This window comes from Cetorhinus maximus, chromosome 2, assembly GCF_964194155.1.
Source record: "Cetorhinus maximus chromosome 2, sCetMax3.hap1.1, whole genome shotgun sequence".
Lineage (NCBI taxonomy): Eukaryota > Metazoa > Chordata > Chondrichthyes > Lamniformes > Cetorhinidae > Cetorhinus > Cetorhinus maximus.
In genome coordinates, this window is record NC_135880.1 from 15,458,847 (window position 1) to 15,471,109 (window position 12,263).

Here is a 12,263-nt window from a genome sequence, read left to right on the forward strand (position 1 = left end):
AGAACTGTCAGCTTTTTAGTAGATTTGATAAGCACAGTTCAGAGCTCATGTCAACCAGCAGAACCAAAGGTTTGTAACTGAAGGAGGTCAAGCACCTTGTAGTTACAGGTCAAAGCCACAAACCACAGTCAAGCATTCTTGACAGAATTATCGATCGGGTCTTTTCAGTACTGAAGCCACGGTGTCAGCTTTCAGTTGTGTCTCTATCAGCAGGCACTGATTTTGTTGCTGAAGATCTTTCCATGGAGAAGGCAACACCGCCAAGACATTGGGGCCATCAGCAAAAGGTTAACAACAACTCCTATGGTGTATTTTGATTTTACATGGCAACAGGTGTTTGCACTACACATATATCTCCAACACGAACATTGGTAAAATGAAACCTTCCATCTGCCTATTCTACTTACAGCCCATCACCAACAAACAGGTTGTGGTGTTGCCCAGCCTGAGGAAGAGCCATCAATGAGGGGTCCTACATTCGCTCTGGGTCATCCACCTGCCTACTCTGCCAATGTTCCCCACTTCAGAGGTTAATCGCAGTATCACAAAGTGTGCATTTTGTGCAAAGGGTAGTAAAATATTTTCAGACATATTGAGAGGGTGCAAAATATTTACTTATGGGTAACATTTCCACATAGTTGCACTGCTTCTTGGCACAATTTCCCAAAATAGGCATAACCCAAGCAAAGGATCGCAGAGTCTTGATCGCTATTTGGTGGTGGTGTAGTAGTGTTATCATTGGACTAGTAACCCAGAGGCCCTGTGTAATGCTCTGGGGTCTTAGGTTTGAATCCCACCCCTGGCAGGTGGTGAAATTTGAATTCAATAAAAAATCTGGAATTTAAAAGTCTAATGATGAAAATTGATATCAATTGTTATAAAACCCCATCTGGTTCACTAATGCCCCTTTTGGGAAGGAAATCTGCTGTCCTTACCTGGTCTGGCCTACATGTGGCTCCAGAGCCACAGCAATGTGGTTGACTCTTAAATGGCTAACAAGCCACTCAGTTCTCAAGGGCAATTAGGGAGGGGCAATAAATGCTGACCTAGCCAGTGATGCTCCCATCCCATGAACGAATAAAAAGAAAATTAAGGACAGTACAATTCAAGTTCCTTTTTGTGCTGGGTTAAGCAACATCGCAGTAAGAACTGACCCCCACCACATCACTGGCTTTGTTTCCATGGGATGCATTCAATCATCATGGAGAGTTTCCGCTAATTTGTGCTCATTTGAAAGGCTTCTAAAAATTAATTTGGTTCTTTAGGGTGCCAATAGCCACATTATAAAAGCTTTCGTTTTGATTTACTAATAAGCTTACTACTCCACTCCAATATAATTAGCAAATGCCCTGTGTGTTTTTTTAAAAGCAATTTTCAGCCATCTGACAATGGGTTACTTACAATGGATTGACATTGTGATTTGAAATACTTATTTTTTTGGTGATAGATCTATTTTCAGCTGTCCCAAGTTACAGCCCTTAATTGTATCAAGGTGATTCATGTAAAGCCATGACCTTCCTGGCTCCCAACATTTTCATCGGAAAGGGAACGTGCTGGCTCAGACCAAGATTAAATGAAATAAATGAGCCAAGGCTGCTGCCCTATGCCACCTTCATGGCATTGTATCTTATCTGTCCACTCATGGAATTGAAGCTTTTCCTATTAATCAACCATCCATCTCCATCAAAGGTTGCGTATGCATAGATTTCACTCTCAAGAAGCACTTAATACCAGTAAAACTTTCCTGCCTTTGAACACAATTCTAGTCACCAGCTTTGGTAAATAAAAGAGCAAAATGAATTAAAAACGCTCCGCTTTTACATTGCCCTTCACAGGCAATGACGTGCTTTTGAAGTGTCATTACTGTTTTAGTGCCAGCGAGCAACACAGCCAGCTTGCACACAGCAGTTGATGAGAGAATGATCTGATAATCTGTTTTACGGATGCTGGTTGAGGAATAACTATTGACCAGGAGACTGGGGAGAATTCCCCTTCTCTTTGCCGAGTGGGTTTTTTTTTTACATCCATCTCACGGGACAGATGGGGACTCTGTTTAATGGTCGATCTGAAAAACTGTACCTCCGACAGCAAGGTATACTCTCGGTCCTGGTAATGGACCATGAACCTGCATGTATGTGACATCTCATCACCTCCGCAAAATGTTCCAAAGTGTATTCCAGCCAATGGATTATTGCAGTCACTTCACTTCCCACATTAAGGAAATCAGATAAATGGGGTGTGAAACTGTTAACCTTTAGCTGTGTTTCTTACAGAATATTATAAGGTATGTACAGCACGGAAAAAGACCATTCAGCCCTACAAATCCATGCCAGTGTTTATGCTTCACAGGTGCCTTGTCTCACCCTACTTCACTTCACCCGTAAACATATACTTCTATTTCTTTCTCTCGCGTGTGCTTATCTAACTTTCCCTTAAATATATCCATACCGCTGCTCGTGGCAGTGAGTTCCACATTCCAACCACTCTCCAAGTAAAGAAATTTCTCTAGAATTCCCTATAGGATTTATTCAAGACTGTCTTTTATTTATTGACCCTAGATCTGGTCTCACCCTCAAGTGGAAAAATCTTCTTTATATCTATCATATCAAATCCTTTAGTAATCTTGAAGCCCACTATCAGGTCACCCCTCAGTCTTCTCTTTTTCTGAAGAAAAGATCCCTTCCACCCCGCACCTCCCACTCCCCTCCACCCCCACCCCACCACATTCAACCTTTTGTGATGGATAATACCTCTCAGTTCTGGTACTATTCTGGTAAATCTTTGTTTGTACCTTCTCTGGTGTCTCTATGTTCTTTATATAACACAGAGACCAGAACTGTTTGCCGTATTCCATTGGGGTCTAACCAAGGTCGGATGCAAGTTTAATTTAGTTTCAATTCTAATCCTCTAGAAATGAAATCCACTGCTTTGTTTTTTTTAAACTGCCACACTTCAGGCAAATGGACTCATTCGAAGTGTCTAAAAACATGGGATGCAGCAAAGGTGATCGAGTGGCACTTACTCAGCAATAACCTGCTCGCTGATGCTCAGTTTGGGTTTCGCAAAGGCCACTCAGAGGCTGACCTCATTACAGCCTTGGACCAAACATGGACAAAAGAGCTGAACTCAAGACGTGAGAACATCAAGGCCGCATTTGACCAAGGCATCAAGGAGCCCTAGCAAAACTGAAGTCAATGGGAATTAGGAGAGAAACTCTTCACTGGTTGGACTCATACCTAACACAAAGGAAGATGGCTGAGGTTGTTGGGGACAAATCATCTCAGTCCGAAGGCATCACTACAGGAGTTCCTCAAGTTGGTGTCCTAGGCCCAACTATCTTCAACTGCTTTATCAATGACCTTTTCTACAAAATAAGGTTAGAAGTGGGTGTGTTTGCTGATAATTGCATAATGTTCAGCACTATTCATAACTCCTTAATAAGCAGTCCATGGCTGCATGCAGCAAGACTTGGACATTGAGGTTTGGCATATAATAAGGGGAAAATTACATTTGCGCCATACAAATGCCAGGCAATGACCATCTCCAACAAAAGAGAATCTAGCCATCTCCCCTTGACATTCAATGGCATTATCATCAATGAATCCCTTGCTATCAACATCCTAGGGGTAACCATTGATCAGAAACTGAGCTGGATCTGCTATATAAATACTGTAGTTACAAGAACATGTCGGAGGTTGGGAATCCTGCAGCAAATAACTCATCTCCTGACTCCCCAAAACCTGTCGACCTTCTACAAAGCACAAGTGTGGAGTGTGATGGAATACTCCCCACTTGCCTGGATGAGTACAGTTCCAACAACACTCAAGAAACTCGATACCATCCAAGACAAAGCAGCCCGCTTGACCAGCATCATATCTACCACCTTAAACATTCACGCCCTCTACCAGCAATACACAGCGGCAGCGGAGTGCACCATCTACAAAATGAACTGCAGTAACATGCCAAGGCTCATTCGACAGCACCTTCCAAACCCGTCACCTAGAAAGACAGCAGATGCATGGAACATCACCACCCACAAATTCCCCTCCAAGCCACCATCATCTTGACTTAGAAATATATCGCCGTCCCTTCACTGTCGCTGGGTCAAAATCCTGGAACTCCTTCCCTAACAGCACTGTGGATGTACCTACACCACATGGACTGCAGCGGTTCAAGAAGGCAGCTCACCACCACCTTCTCAAGGACAACTAGGGATGGGCAATAAATGCCGGCCCAGCCAGCAGCTCTCACATCCTAGGTGTTAGTGGGAGATAAAGGAATACAGTAATGGCCAAGGGACTTGACTTAAAATATCCCAGCATGCAAAACCACAATTGCTAAGTAGTTAACATTTAAAGTTCAGGCTAGAACAGAGAGAATACTGAACCTTGCACATTCTCAGGGCTTGCGAGCATCAGCAAGGTCATACTGGACAAAGAAGAATGTAAATATGGTAGATTGGGAGTTTTGGGAGTTAGACTGGAGTCAGAGGATGTCAATAACATAGTTTAAGTGTGCTCTTCAACAGATAGGGGAAGGACAGATGGTCCCAGCTTAGATAGGAAGGCAGGTTTCTGCCTGGGTGTAGGTGGGGACAGATGATGCTTGTACCTTTGTACCAGAGACTTGTCTGTTTAATGTAAACCTATATGCTGACGAGATCGAAATCTGGAAACTGTTCTTGTACGTGGCCAATAATGTATAATTATGTTGAACACTTGTAGTTTAGCAGAGTACTGTCTCAAGCTGCATTGAGATGGTGCCCTCCTTGTAATTGCTCGAATAAATGATCGTAACCGGCACCTGAGTCTCCTGTGGACCATTCATCAAAGACACCACAACACTAGGAATAAGTATACAAAAAAGAATCCCTCTGCTCCACAGCCCCATTTAGACATTTATTTTTGAAGCTTGATACTTCCTACAAAAATGTGGTACTTGCAAGTTGGTATTGGAGTTTGTTTTTAAATACAAGGCCCTTCTCCTTGCTTGACAGAAGGATGCTGGCTAGATCATTGGAAGCTTTTCATGGAATAGAGGCATGGAACCTTATACACCCACTCCCAACGCAACTACATCCTTCCTGAAGTAAGGGGACCAAAACTGTGCACAGTACTCCAGGTGTGGTCTCACCAACGACTTGTACAATTGCAACAACACTTCCCTATTTTCATACTCTATCCCTTTACCATCTCATTAGAAAGGCAGCACTTCTGACAATGCAGCACTCCCTCAATAAAGGGAGTTATCACTGTGCCAGTGTGCAGTGTACAACCTATTTCTCGACCCGCCACTCTCCCGCTTTCTCAATCAATTCTGGCAAAGCCTTTGACGAAGCAAAAAAAGTAGTTTTATCAACTTGATTCTATTAAAATTGCAATTTGTGTAAGAGAAAGAATCTCACTGGCAATTAACTTTAATTAAGATAAATGAATGCTGCTCACTCAACTGCTTACTGTGACATTAACGTGACGAGTTCTGCCTCTTCCCTGAGTGCGACACTTATTAAGAAATTTCAACGTGGTTATTGAAGAGACAAAATAGATTTATGTCAAAGTGGAAACTCAATGCTTACCTACACAGGAAAAGAAAAGACAGGAGCTGATACAGAAATGTAGCCTTAATTATCGGAACTGTTTTTAGTGCAGAGGGGAGGTTACGAGGTTGTGAACCAGTTTAAAAAATGGTGACATGAGCTGTTTCGTTCAGTTGACGGAAGCCCTGCTGTTGGGGTCAGAGGGCTTTGCATGTGTGCGCCTTTCTACATAAGAACATAAGAGCTAAGAGCAGGAGTAGGCAATTCAGCCCCTCGAGCCTGCCCCGCCATTCATTACGATCATGGCTGATCTTATTTCAGCCTCAACTCCAATTTCCCGCCCTCTCCCCATAACCTTTCAACCTGTTATTAATTAAAAATCTTAAATTTATTCAGCGTCCCGGCATCGACTGCACTCTGAGGTAGTGAATTCCACAGATTCTCGACCCTTTGAGAAAAGTAATTCCTCCTCATCTCTGATTTAAATCCCTTAGCCTAAAACTATTGGCCTCTCATTCTAGAATGCCCCACAAGAGGAAACATCCGCTCCACATCTACTTTTTCTATCCCCTTTAGCATCTTATATACCTCAATTAGATCTCCTCTCATCCTTCTAAACTCTAGCGAGTATAGGCCTAAACTGCTCAATCTCTCCTCATAAGACAAGCCCTGCATCTCTGGAATCAATCTAGTGAACCTCCTCTGAACCGCCTCCAGTGCAACTACATCCTTCCTCAAGTAAGGGGGCCACAACTGTGCACAGTACTCCAGGCGCGGTCTCACCAATGCCTTGTACAGTTGCAACAACACTTGCCTATTTTTATACTCTATTCCTTTGGCAATAATTGCCAAAATTCCATTTGTCTTCCTTATTACCTGCTGTACCTGCATACTAGCTTTCAGCGATTCATGCACGATGAATCCAGATCCCTCTGCACTGAAGCAATTTCTAACAAGTTTCTAACAAGTAACACTTACTTCCTGTGGCACTTTCCAGCTGTTTCCCATTTCCATCGCAGTTTCTTTCTGTCAGGGCTCTTCCAAGCCATGCTACTCACCCATCCCATCTCACTGTGATCCAATCCTTGATTCTGAAGGGGCAAGGCCCAGTGCCAGGGCTGGCCTTAACCTGATGGCCCAGCATTGAAAAGGGTTGTGCTGCCAGCCATTACCGTACGGTGTCTTGAAGAACTTTGAGCACTCTTAAAATCCTGCTGGAGTTTTCCTCATTAACTCCAAGGCTGATGACCCCTGATGACATCTCGGCCCAGAACCTCCTGGAAAAATAATGGTGCGCTTAATGGCACACGCCAATATCAGGGTGTAAAAACCCCAGCAATTTGTGGGAAGCAAAAACTATGCTGTGAATTCAAATTTATTCAAATATTTTCCAAATTGTGAAGAGTTTTAACAGAACAATTAGGGAGAAACCGTTTCCTCTGGTAAGTGGGTTGATAACCAGAGGTTGTAACTTCTAAATAATTGGTACAAGAGCCAGAGAGGAAGTATACAGAGGGTTGTTAAGGTCTGGAAGGCACTACCTGAAAAGGAAGCAGAATCCATAGGAACTCTCAAAAGGCAACTGGACAGTATCCTCACCTAAGAATCTGGAAGACAGAGACCCAGTCTCAGAATAAGGAGTCGGACATTTAGGACTGAGATGAGGAGAAATTTCTTCACTCAAAGAGTTTCGAATATTTGGAATTCTCTACCCTGGAGACTTGTGGATGCTCAGTCGTTGAGTATATTCAAGACAGAAGTTGTTGGGTTTAAACAATTAAGGAATATGGGGATAGTGCGAGAAGGTGGAATTGAGATAGATTACCCATGATCTTATTAAATGGTGCATCTGACTCGAAGAGCCAACTGGTTTAATCCAACGTTTATTTCTTATCTTATATGTTCTTATGCTCATATTGTAGCTAAATCTGCTGATGATACAAAGATAGGTAGGAAAGCAAGTTGTAAGGCGGTCAAAATGCTGGATTGCCATCTTGGAGGAGGGAATCGGGAGTCAGGAATTTCACAACTTTACGATCCTTTCTCCTGACCTTCAATGCCTGCCCAAGCTATTTTCCTGGTTAATGTTAAATATGCGAATATATAGTCTACATCATCAGTGACACAAGATCACATGACAACAGAGTATGGAGAGAGATGGTTCTATGTAGAGCCTCGTACTCAGTCTGTGTTATACACAGTTAGTATTATGTTAAATAAAATGTAGAGTTTACTAATGGCCTTGCTTCTAGCAGTATCTGTAAATGCAGATCATGAACAACCCCATCTAAGACCCACAACGATGATAACAGAGAAATGAAGGGCGGGTGGACGGGAGTCGGGAATGCGGAGATAGAGGCAGGCCACTGCCGAGGCACCCACATTAAAAGACCCGCCTCTATTTGCTGAGGCATCAATCCAGTCTGGAGATGAGTGTGAAGTCCCTTATCCTCACCCCACCCATCACCCCACCTCACCCCTAACCTTCCCCTTGTTCCATGCCCCCTCATCTCCATCATCTCCAAATCCCCATACTCCCTTGCCCCCTCATATCCCCATAATCCTTGACCCCCTCACTCAGCCCTTACCCACCATGGCCCTCTCAACCCCATCTCATCCTCATACCCTCCCAGCCTACTCACCCAGTATCCATTATAAGCAGAACTGAGAAGCCCTATACTAACATTAGTAAGTTGTTGAGAAGCTAACATAGAATCATAGTCATATAACACAGAAACAGGCCCTTCGGCCCATCGTGTCCATGCCGGCCATCAAGCACCCATCTCATCTAATCCCATTTTCCAGCACTTGGCACATAGCCCTGTATGCTATGGCATTTCAAGTGCTCATCTAAATACTTCATAAATATTGTGAGGGTTCCTGCCTTTACCTCCCCTCAGGCAGTGTGTTCCAGATTCCAACCACCCTCTAGATGAAAAAATCTTTCCACAAATCCCCTCTAAACCTTCTGCCCCTTACCTTAAGCCTATGCCCCTCTGCTAAGGGAATACGCCTCTTCCTATCTAACCGATCTCTGCCCCTCATAATTTTGTATACCTCTATCAGGTTCTCCCTCAGCCTTCTCTGCTCGAAGGAAAACAACCCCAGCCTATCCAGTCTCTCTTCATAGCTGAAATGCTCCATCCCAGGCAACATCCTGGTGAATCTCCTCTGCACTCTCTCAGTGCAATCACATCCTTCCTATAGTGTGGCAACCAGAACTGCACACAGTACTCCAGATGCAGCCTAACTAGCATTTTATACAGCTCCAACATAACCTCCCTGTTCTTATATTCTATGCTTTGGCTAATAAAGGCAAGCATCCCATATGCCTCTTTAAACACTTTATCTACCTGTGCTGCTGCCTTCAGGGATCTAAGGACATGTATCTCAAGGTCCCTCTAATCCTCTGTACCTCCTAGGGTCCTACCATTCATTGTGTATTCCCTTGCCATGTTAGTCCTCCCAAAATGCATCACCTCACACTTATCCGGATTAAATTCCATTTGCCACTGCTCTACCCATTTTACCAGCCCACCTATATCGCCCTGTAAACTAAGACTTTCCCTCTCACTATTTATGACACTGCCAATTTTCATGTCAGCTTCAAACTTACTGATTATACCTCCTTTATTCACATCTAAATCATTAATGTATACTACACACAGCAAGGGTCCCAGCACCAATCCCTGCGGTACACCACTCATCACAGGCTTCCAATCGCAAAATCAACCTTTGCCCATGACCCTCTGCCTCTTGCCACTAAGCCAATTTTGGATCCAATTTGCCAAATTGCCCTGGATCCCATGGGCTCTTACCTTCTTGACCATTCTCCCATGTGGGACCTTGTCAAAAACTTAACCGACGTCCATATAGATCAACTGCACTACCCTCATCTACACAACTGGTCACCTCCTCGAAAAATTCAATCTTGTGGAACATTTTTCTCACAGACTGGTCAAGTAACAGCCTGACATAGTCATCTCCACTGAATCATACCTGACAGACAATGTTCTAACATAACCATCAACATTCCTGGACATGTCATGTCCTGCTGGCAGGACAGACCCACCAGAGGTAGCAGCACAGTGCTATACAGTTAGGAGGGAGTTGCCCTGGGAGTCCCTAACATCACCTTTAGATCACATGAAGCCTCACGGCATCAGGTCAAACATGGACAAGGGGACCTCCTGCTGATTACCACCAATCACACCCCACCACCCTCCCTACAAACCCCCAACCCTCAGATGATGAATCAGTTGAAGATCAATTGGAAGAAGCACTAAGGATAGCAAGGATGCCGACTGTACTCTGGGTGGAGAACTTCAATATCCATCACCAAGAGTGGCTTGGTAGCACCACTACTGATGGAGTCCTAAAGGACATAGCTGTTGGACTGGGTCTGTGGCAGGTGGTGAGGGAACCAACAGGAGGGAAACCATACTTTACCTCGCCCTTACCAATCTACCTGTCGCAGATGCAACTGTCCATGACAGTATCAGTAGGAGTGATCACCACACAGACCTCGCGAGATGAAGTCCCACCTTCACACTGGGGATTCCCTGCATCATGTTGCGTGGCACTACCACCATGGGTAAGTGAGATTGATTTTGAACAAATCTAGCAACTCAAAACTGGGCATCCATGAGGTGCTGTGGGCCATCAGCAGCACCAGAATTGTATTCAACCACAATCTGTAACCAGCATATCAACCACTCTACCATTACCATCAAGCCAGGTGTTCAACCTGGTTAAATGAAGGGCGCAGGAGGGCATGCCAAGAGCAGCAACAGGCATACCTAAAAATAAGATGTTAACCTGATGAAGCTACAACACAAGACTACTTGTGTGCCAAACAGCATAAGCAGCAAGTGATAGACAGGGCTAAGCGATTCCACAACCAACAGATCAGATTTAATCTCTGCAGTCCTGACACATCCAGTCGTGAATGGTGGAGGGCAATTAAAAAACTCACTGTCTGAGGAGGCTCCACAAATACCTCCATTCTCAAATTCTCAATGACGGGGGAGCCCAACATATCAGTGCATTTGGAATAATCTTCAGCCAGAAGTGCCAAGTGGATGATCCATCTCGGCCTCCTCCGGAGGTCCCCAGCATCACAGATGCCAGTCTTCAATCAATTCGACTCACTCCATGTGATATCAAGAAATGACTGAAGGCACTGGATACTGCAACGACTATGGACCCTGACAACATTCCAGCAATAGCACTGAAGACTTATCCCCCAGAACAAACTGTACCCTAGCCAATCTTTTCAGTACAGCTACAACACTGGCATCTACCCAGCAACGTGGAAAGTTTGTTTTTCATTTATTCTTTCATGGGATGTGGGCATCACTGTTCATCCATCCCTATTTGCCATTGAGTTGAATGGCTAGCTAGGCCATTTCAGAGGAATTGCCCAGTTTTGTCCTGTACACAAAAACCAACCCAGCCAAATACTGCCCCATCAGTTTACTCTCGATCATCTGCAAAGTAATGGAAGGGGTCATCAACAGTGCTATCAAGCAGCCTTTGCTTAGCAATAACCTCCTCACTTGCACTCAGTTTGGGTTCCACCAGGGCCACGCATCTTCTGACCTCAATTCAGCCTTGATCCAAAAATGGACAAAAGAGCTGAAATCAAGATGTGAGGTGAGAGTGACTGCCCTTGACATCAAGACAGCATTTGACCGAGTGTGGCATCAACGAACCCTAACAAAACTGGAGTCAAGGTTATCAGGGGGAAAATTCTGCACTGTTGGAGTCATACCTAGCACAGAAGAAGATTGTTGTGGTTGTTGGATGCCAATCATCTAGCCCCAAGACATCATGCAGGAGTTCCCCACGGTAGTGTCCTTGGACCAACCATCTTCAGTTGCTTCATCATTGACCTTCACTCCATCATAAGGTCAGAAGTGGGAATGTTCGCTGATGACTGCACAATATTCAGCAGCATTCACAACTCCTCAGATACTAAAGCAGCCCATGCCTATATGCAGCAAGACCTGGACTGATAATTGGCAAGTAACTTTCATGCCACACAAGTGCCAGGCAATGTCCAACTCCAACAAGACAGAATCTAGCCATCTCCCCTTGACATTGAATCTCCCACTATCAACATCTTGGGGGTTACCGTTGACCAGAAACTGAACTACACTAGCCACATAAATATTGTGGCTACAAGAGCAGGTCAGAGACTTGGGGCAGAATTTTCTGCCTGTCGGGCGGGCGGGCCTGACCCAATCTCTGGTGGGTGGGGAGCCGATCCCCGCTGGAGAAGCGGGGCCCCGCTGCCATATTACGTGGGCGGGCCAATTAAGGCCCGCCCAGCGTGACTCCCGGCGGGAAGCGCTATACGCTCCCTGTGCGGGCGGGGGGGGGATTCCCCAAAAGCGAGAGTGTGCTCTTTCACGCATGCACACGAAAGAGCTCACATCTCCCTGAGGCTAAGTGCTGCCTCAAGGAGATCACTTACGCTTGTACAAACATTAAAAATAGAAAAACAAAAAAATCCTTAACATGTCCCCCTCATGTGACAATGTCACATGAGTTGGGACATGTTATTAAATTTCACTCAAACTTTATTAAACTTTTTTAAACCCTGCATGAAACCTCATCCCGCCGGTGGATGAGATTTCATGTTTTCTCTATTTGCCACCGGGGCTCCTGGCCTGCTCACCAACCTTAAGGTTGGACAGGCAGGTCCTTTAATTGTTTTAATGAT